Genomic DNA, 8,500 nt, shown 5'->3' with positions numbered 1-8,500 from the left:
GGCCAGGAAAGTCATGCCAAGGAATTCGTTCCAGCAGGAGAAGACACCTGCTCATTCTGCGAGGGTCGCAGGGCAGTCCTAGGGGCATTCCACTGGGAAACCGTACCCATCCCGCCCACGGTCCGGATTGTGCCCCTTTAGATGTCTCCCTCGCTGCTTCCCTGTCAAACTCCAAGAGCCTTGAAAAGAAACCCCATCTTTGTCCCCCTGAGGATGGGCCACAGGACTGGGTAGATGTGCACCGAGGAGCGGGGACTCCTTCAGGAAAGGGCAGGAGCGCAGTCCAGGCACGACCTCATTGCATTTGATTTTGCTGCTGTGGTTGATAAATCAAGGCCCCTTTGGCTTTGCAGCAGTCCTTTGGGGCTGACCCTGGCGTGCCACATGGCGTGAAGGGCTGTGGAGACGTAATTGAGTACAGACAGGGCCTTCACGTGGGGACGTCGCCCAGGACAAAACACAGCACCATGGGTAAGAGGGAGGCAAGCGAAGGCAATGAACTCAGAGAGGGCAAGAGGAGGAGCCGCTGCACTGCTGGGTTTGCAGATGGAGGCGGGCAGGGCTGCGAACCAAGGCCCACTTCTAGAAGACTCCAGAAGGAGCCGGCTCCCTCCGCCCACCCCTTGTCCTGGATTCCCAACCTCTGACCACCTGCAGCTCTGTTTGGAAATGAAGCCCCAAACACTGTGCTCATGGCGGCCAGCAGCACAGGAAGTGGTCCCCTGTGATTGTCAGGGGGTGCAGGGTGCCTCGGGCACCCCGTAGCAGAAGGACTGATGTGGCTGTCCAGGTGACCAGCAAGTGAGGGACAGTCCACTTGGAGAGAGGTGTAGGGCAGGGAGACGTGGCCCCCAACCTGAAGTGGTGCCCTGTAATTCAGGGGAGCAGAGGAAAGCCAGCACTAGACCCCAGCCAGCCTGGGACAGAGCAAGACCGGGGACTGGCAGGGATGTTGAAAGCACAGCCCGGTGGGGCCACGTGTCCCGGCCCCCCCCCACACACACACACACCGAGTCAGCAGCTCGCACGTGCTCACTCGTCTTGTTTCACGTCTTCCCTCTTGGCTTGTTTTCGCTCAGGGATTGAAAGCAGGTCCCCCCCCACACCTACACGCCTCACAACATGCTGACTTGCTAAGGAACAAAGACTGTCTCCAGAAGGGAAGCCATCATCACTGGGGGGCGGTGAAGTGGCATTCACTCTTGGGCCCCACAAACGCGGTCCTTCAACATCCTCTCACGGCTGTCTGCATTCTGTTCCCGGAGGTCTCCCTCGAAACTGCCTTTTCACAGATGTTTTGTTCCAAGCAGAATCCAAACAACTTCTGCACATCACACCGAAGAGCATTTGTTCTCTCTCTCTCTCCTGTTTAACTTTTTTATTCTAATCTGGTTTTCCGTTCCACGGTGCACACGTTTGTCCCCTGACGCTGAATGCCACCCGCACCAAGTGACAGCCCTCTTCCCACTCTGCTCTGCGGCTCCCGTCTGCCTCCACCCTCCTTTCCCATCCCTTCCTGTCCTCTGAGCTTGCTCCCTGGGCCACGCTGCCCTCTGGTCAGGGCAGCTGATTGTTCTCAGAGTGTGGATCTGTCTGGGGTGACTGCTTACCCCCCTAGGCCGGTTTCTTGTGAGGCTGAAAGTTGAGCCACAAGGTGACTTAAAAAGCTGAAAGGTGACAGAGGGTCCCCGTTTGGGAGTCCTGCCAGTCTATGAGGCAGTTTGTTAGGCAGGGTTCTCTAGAGAAACAAAACCAGGGCACTTATGATTTGATAGATAGATAGATAGATATAACAGGATAGATTTATACAGCACGAAGGAATATAACAGCAAATTAGTCCACACAGTAGTACAGAGGGCTCAGTTCAATACATTTCTGTGAAATAGTTAATATACTGGAAGTCCTTCAACTCAGGAGGGCTTCTGGGTCCAAGGTCAAGGAAGACTTCCTGAGTCTTCCCTCGGGCAATGCAGGCAGTCTGGCCACAGGCAGCAAACAGCAGGGCAGGTCACTAATAGCAGCTCAGGAGCTTAGCAAAGCAGGCCCAGATGGGATATCAACCTCAAGCAATGCAGTGACAGGATCCCCAGCCTCAAGTTCAAGCGATGTGCACACCAGCATGTGGAGAAGCAGGTCTGGAAGGAACCTCAAGCTCTAGCGACAGGATCCACGCGTTGGCTGTCTCACAGGAAGTGTAGCTCACAAGTTGAGGCAGAGAATCAGTTCAAGCAGCCGCACACTGGTCTGATCACCAGAGAGCAAGAGAGAGAGGGGCGGGCCTTGCTGAGCCATCTATGTCTCTGCCCTCCAATCAAACTGTGACCTGACTAATCCCACATGTTCCTATTGGCCAGCTGGTACAATAAATCTGCCTATCACAGACCGCTCAGCTTGTTTGAAAAAAGAATCATTTAGGGTTTTGCTCCATGTTTTCCACCCAGTCAATCACAAAAGGACGAATCTTGTGCGAGACCGCTGTTAGAAAGGAAAAAGCAAAGGCAAGATTTTCCCACGAGAAGAAACAAACGCTGAGCGTGAGCGTGGTCGGGCTGGGGGCAGGGGGAGGAGGCTGGGTAGAGAGCTGTTAAAGGGGAAGGGGAAGACCGTGTTCTACAAGGGAGAGAGAGAGACGTGAAAGGGGGTGACAGAACAAGATGTTGGGGGGTTGGATACACAGTTTCAACGGTTGGAGACAAAATCAAGAATCCGAAAGGTGAACCCCCACCCAATTCACACACACAAAATTAAAACATTTGTGGGAAATGAAATAAAAAAATCAGGAAGGGGGGAAAATGAGGAGCTGATACCAAGGGCTCAAGTAGAAAGAAAATGTTTTGAAAATGATGATGGCAACGTATGTACAAATGTGCTTGACACAATGGATGAATGGATGGATTGTGATGGGCGATGTAAGAGCCCCCAGTAAAAGTATTTAATTGAAAAAAAAGATCAAGGTATGCTTGCGCAGACTTCCGAAGCCCCACTGTCTCTCTTCGGGCCCTTTCGTGTCTCTCCGCATCACTGACTCCTTAGGAAAACGGCTGTCCTGTCCGTATCACCGACTCCTTAGGGAAACGGCTGTCCTGTAGGCTGCCCCCCTTCCAGAGGACTCGGGCTACACTCCTGTGGAGTCCCTAGTCTTCCAGCCCCGGGTTTTCTGCATCAGAGGACAGAGCAAGCATGGACCACAGAGAGTCACCCCACCCTGAAGGCTAATGGTGTCAAGATTGGGAGACCGTGGAGTGGTGTCACCCAGAGGGATCAAGCCCTGCAGGGCTGAGCCTGAGTCATCGGTGGGGCTCACCTTCCACCCGAGAGACTTGAGGGTCAATTCCCAGCTGTTGCACCTCATGGGCAACCTCCTTCCATAGACACCGGAGGCTGGCGTGCCAATAGGATGCCAAACCGGTTTCTGCGGACAGAGACAGACTAGGAAGAAAGTCTGACCGATGGGTCGGAGGTTCGATTTGCCAGTAGGGACGGCACAGGGCCAGGCAGGGTTTTCGTTTGCGGTGGGTCAGGCTGAATAACCACATGGGGTCCCTGTGAGTCTGGAAGGCCTAGTGTGGACGGGCTGCAGACCACAGGGGGTGCTGGAGCACCAGGCAGATCCTCCGCAGACTCAGGCAGCGGCAGACGCCTCGGGCAGGTTTCAGCCCATCCATGCCAGGTTCCTGCTTCCCGGAGGCTGGGCAGCTGGCTCCTTACCATCAGGCCTGTCTCCTTAGACGAGGCTTTCTAATCCCGTGAAATGTAACAAAAGGAAAGATGGCAATGTGTTGTCACATAGTTTGGGGAGCTAGGATTCCCTCTCAGGGTGCTGCCTTAAGGGGAGGGTCCCTCGTCTTAGCCCCAGATGTTCCCTGGCTCTGTGAACAGACCCCTTTTACGAGACACCCCCACATCCCAGCATGACCTCAGTAACCTAACAGAGTCACATTCCCAACTACAGGATTAGGACTTCCACATTACTTTTTTGGGGGTGGGGGGGACACCCAAGAAGTTTGAAAAGGCACTGAACCTGGTTGTCCCTCAGCCGAAACTCCAATTTTGTGGGTCTGGGGTTTGGCCTGGTCTCCAAATCTCAAAGGCTGTCTGTGGGTGACTCGAAGGCTCCAGGTTTGGTGGCAGAACTTGGGGTGCTGCAGGGGGCTGGAGGGTTACCACCAAGGGCAGAGCGCTTTGAAAACTGCTAAAGAGATACTGGGAGTCCGTCAACAGCAACAACAGTGGCACTGGGGTGATTTCGGGGGTGGGGTGGGGGTGTGCTGGTGGGCCAGCCTGCCCCAGGGATTCTTGATGCTGTAAGGAACCCCGGAGGCGCTGGTCTAGGGAGTGTCCCTTGGTCTGCTAACTGCAAGGTAGAGATTGACAGCCTTGGACGCCCGTGTAGATCCAACTCGATGGCAGTGGGTTAGGTTTTTGTTTCTGTTTACTTGAGTCTCTAGGGCTCTGTAGGAGCCTCAGTTTGGGTTTCTGGCGCCATCAGGAGCCCCTGAGTGGTGTAACTGGGCTCTAATCAAAGGCTCCCTTCCCCACAGTGGCTCTGAGAGAGGGGTCCCTGGGCAAGCTGCTCCTGGAAAGATTTGAAGGAGGAGGAAGAGGAGACCACCAACAACCCCATTGCCATCAAGCCAATTCCCCTGATAGAGATGCCACCCTGGTAGACCTTTATAGCCGCAGATGACCTAATCTCATCTGCATCCCCCTCAGAGTGCTAGTGGGTTTGAACGACTGTCTTGGCGGTCAGCAGCCCCCTGCCGAACCCACGACACCGCCAGGGCTCCTTCTCAGAAAGATGGCAGGGCGCGGTTTTCCTCTCTCCCACGGGATCCCACGAGTCGGAGTTGACTTGACAGCACCCAACGTCAGCACAGTCGCCTGCACCGTTGGTCCCCTAGTGACCGGCCCACAGGACAACTCTCAGACGTCATTCTTGTCCACAACCATTCAAATGAATTGTGTCCCAAAGACACACACCTGGTCTCTGGCCTCTGGAAAAGAGGACCTCAACATTTCTTCAAATCATCTTGATGGTTTGGGGTCTTAAGGGAGCCCTGGTTATGGGTTGGATGGCTCAGCTCGGGGTCAGCAGTTCAAACCCAGCAACTGCTCCGTGGGAGAAAGATGAGGCTTTCTGCTCCAGGGAAGATCGACAGCCTCGAATTTTAAAATCAGCTTTTCACGTTTCCTGCAAAACTTCTTGGGTTTTGCTGCTAGTCTTGGGAGAATTGACAGCCACGTGGTGTGAGTCTCCCCTGTGTGAACATGGTTTCTCTCTCTGTGTGTCTCTCTACCCCCGTCATACATTCTTCAAATGGTCGTCTCCGTTCTCTAGATGGGCCTGGCAGGGCTGGCACCAGCTTGATGGTGAAATATTCTCTTTGATGGTCCCGTTGTTATTTTTAATGGCGTCTTACTTTCCCACTTACATTCTCCATTCCATTTTTATGAGCATCCAGAGGGACTATTGATTCTTCACATGGATCTCAAACCCGGCAATCCTACAGAGCGCTCTCTCTCATTGCAGGAGTCCGTCCGTCTCCTAAAGGGCCTGGGTAGAAGGGTTGGTGGCCTGCATTGCTGCACTGGCTGGTGTTCCCAGGGCGGTGCTCAGCAGAGAGATGGGCGACCTGGTCTCGCCTCCACTCCGGAGTCTCCGTGCTCGGCTGCTCACGGGGGCTGGGTCTCGCTCTCAGTGCCGAGAAAGGGAGACCGAGGCTGGATGGAAGGGAAGGAGAAAATTTACTTGGGTTGATGAAGCAAAGGGCAAGCCAGGACTAGCATCATGCAGGGCAGCCTTGAAAAGGGGGGTTTGTAGTTTTATGCGTACTATACCAGGAAGTAAGTTGAAGGAATGCTGGCATGAGTAACAAGTTATATGATACAGAATGCGGCATCGGGACTGGAGGAAGATTTATCACAGCTGCTGTGCCGATCACACAGCTCTGCTTGCAGAAAGCAGGGACTGGGAGCCCTTGTGGATGAAGATCAAGGACCACAGCCTTCCGGGTGGAATCCCACTCAATGTGAGGAAGACCGACATCCTCACGACTGTAACCAGGACACCAGGGGACACCTGGATACGTGGAGAAAAGATGGGCGCTGTCAAAGAAGACTTCTTGTTTGGGCCCACAATCACTGCTCCTGGAAGCAGCACTCAAGAGATGACACGACCAGTTGCATCGGGCCACCCTGCTGCACGGGGCCTCTTCAGAATGTTGGCAAGCAGGGAGGCTCCTCGAAGGACGAAGGTGCACCTGACCCAAGGCCACGGTCTTTCCCAGGGCCTCCGCTGCACGTGAAACCCGGTCGTCGAACAAGGAAGACCGAAGAACAAGCAATGGATGTGAAGGACGGTGCTGGAAAAGAGTCTTGAAAGTCCCAGGGACAGACGGCCGAGAGGACAAAGGGACCTGTCGCTCCTTAGAGGCAAGGGTGGCGAGACTTCACCTCACCCACTTCGGACATGCTGTCAGGAGAGGCCAGTCCGGAGAGAACCCCAGGCTTGCTAACGCAGAGGGGCGGGGAGACAGAGGAAGAGCCTCCAGGACATGGCTTGGTGCTGTGGCTGCAACAGTGCGCTCAAGCATTGGAACTGTGGTGAGCATGCGCTCCTTCTGTCGTGCACGGGGTCGCTCTGGCCGGAACAACACCACAGATGTCGCTGGCGCATCATGAACATGCACTAGGGCAAGGCTGGGGTCCCCGACCAGGCCCCTCGCTTTCACATGCTTTTCGAGTTGGTCTGGTGACTCCTTTCCGGTGACTTTTGGTTCCTTGACCGAACTGCTCTTGTTCCAGGTGGCCTGGGGTCCTTTCTCTGTGGGTTTGGCCAAGAGGCCAGGTCTGGCCGTAGCTGGTACTCGCTCGGTGTGATGGGATACTTTCCCGAGAGGAAAAGGGTTCAAAAGAGAAACGGTATCAGGAAGGAAAGCGTGTGAGGTACGTATGCCAGCATCCTGTGGCAGCGCCCACGAGGTCACACAGGCCTGAGCCGGTGGGGAGTGGTCTCAGAGCTGTAAGGCTGTCAATGGCTAGTCCCTCAGAAGTCAGTCACCCCACCTCAGGGGGAGCAGCTGAGCACAGGAAGCATCTGCAGCACCCAGGGACTCCTGAGGACACCCTCACCCCAAACCGAGCCAAACCCAGTGCATCGGTGCATTCTGACTCCGAGCCCCCTGGAGGATGGAGCAAACCCCCCACGGGGTTTCCGAGACTGCTACCTTCACAGGGAGAGGCTGCTCACCTCTCTCCCACAGAGCAGCTGGTGGGTTTGAACCGACAGCCTCTTGGTTAGCGGCTGATCCTGCTTCACCATTGCGTCCTCAGGCTCCCAACACGGGCCAGAGGGACTCGGGTCTGCGAGGCAGTCCATGCATTCTCGGGGGCCCGCTGTGTCTATGGACGCGTCTGGGTGGCGCAGTGCTTAAGCTCTTGGTTGCTCACCGAAGGTCAGTGGTTCAAACCCACCAGCAGCTTTGGGGAGGAAAGGCCCGGGGATCTGTGCACCCCCCCACCCCCGGAAACAACAGCCCAGAAAGCCCCTGGTTGGCGCCCGGGCAACTAGGAGTTTCATTAGAATCAGACGTCATGCCACCGGCCTCCGCCGAGCGGCAGGTTGAGAAGTGTTTGATTTCATCCAGGCTTTGTTCAGAAGGGCCCACGCAGAGGCGTCTGAACTCAGAAGACACCTCGCCGGGCGCTCTGCTCCTCACTGGCGATTTTCAGGGGTCCCCTTGGTCCCCACGGGCTCTCACCTCGCCTCTCCCCCGTCTCTGCTCCTCTCCAGGGTCTCTGCCTTTGGAGCCCACCAGCCGCAGCCGGGCGGTCGGGACGGTGCTGTGTGCCCCCTTCTCTCGGCTTCATATGACCCGTGTGGACTTGCGATGGCCAGGGGCGGGGCAGGCATTTCTTCATCGTCCCCCACTCCCACGCTGCTCCCCGCCTGCTCCGTCAGGAACGACTCCTGCCTTCTGGTGGGCTTCTTTTCTCACCAACGGCGGGCTTGGCGGTGGGTCCTCGCCTTCCTCCTTCTGTTAAACAACAACAACGAATCTGGCCGGGGTTGTCGTCACGTTTTATTTTCCCACCAGCGGCTTCACGTCGGTCAGGGCGGCCAGACGCACATCCCTGGTTCCATTCAGACTCTGAAGGACGCTCGTCCCCAGGCACCTGCTGCTGCCACCCAGGGTCTTCACGGTCCTTTCCCCACTGTGTTCCCGGGAGCTGGCATTTGGGGATGGTGACACAGGGATGGCAGCCCAGCTGGGTCCGGGAAGTGCTTTTTGGGTGGAGCATGATGGGAAATTCCTCATGCGATATTTCACACACACACACACACACACACACACACACACACACACACACACTCGGTATTTCACTTGTTCAGGATAAAACAACATTGACTAAGGAGGCTGAGGACGAACTGATGCATTTAAATGGTGGTGCTGGTGAGGAATATTGAAAGTACCAGGGACTGCCCCAGAAGCAACCCATC

This window comes from Echinops telfairi, unplaced genomic scaffold, assembly GCF_000313985.2.
Source record: "Echinops telfairi isolate 266 unplaced genomic scaffold, ASM31398v2 ScPeMD7_7458;HRSCAF=8496, whole genome shotgun sequence".
Classification (NCBI taxonomy): Eukaryota; Metazoa; Chordata; class Mammalia; order Afrosoricida; family Tenrecidae; genus Echinops; species Echinops telfairi.
This window is presented reverse-complemented; position numbering follows the sequence as displayed.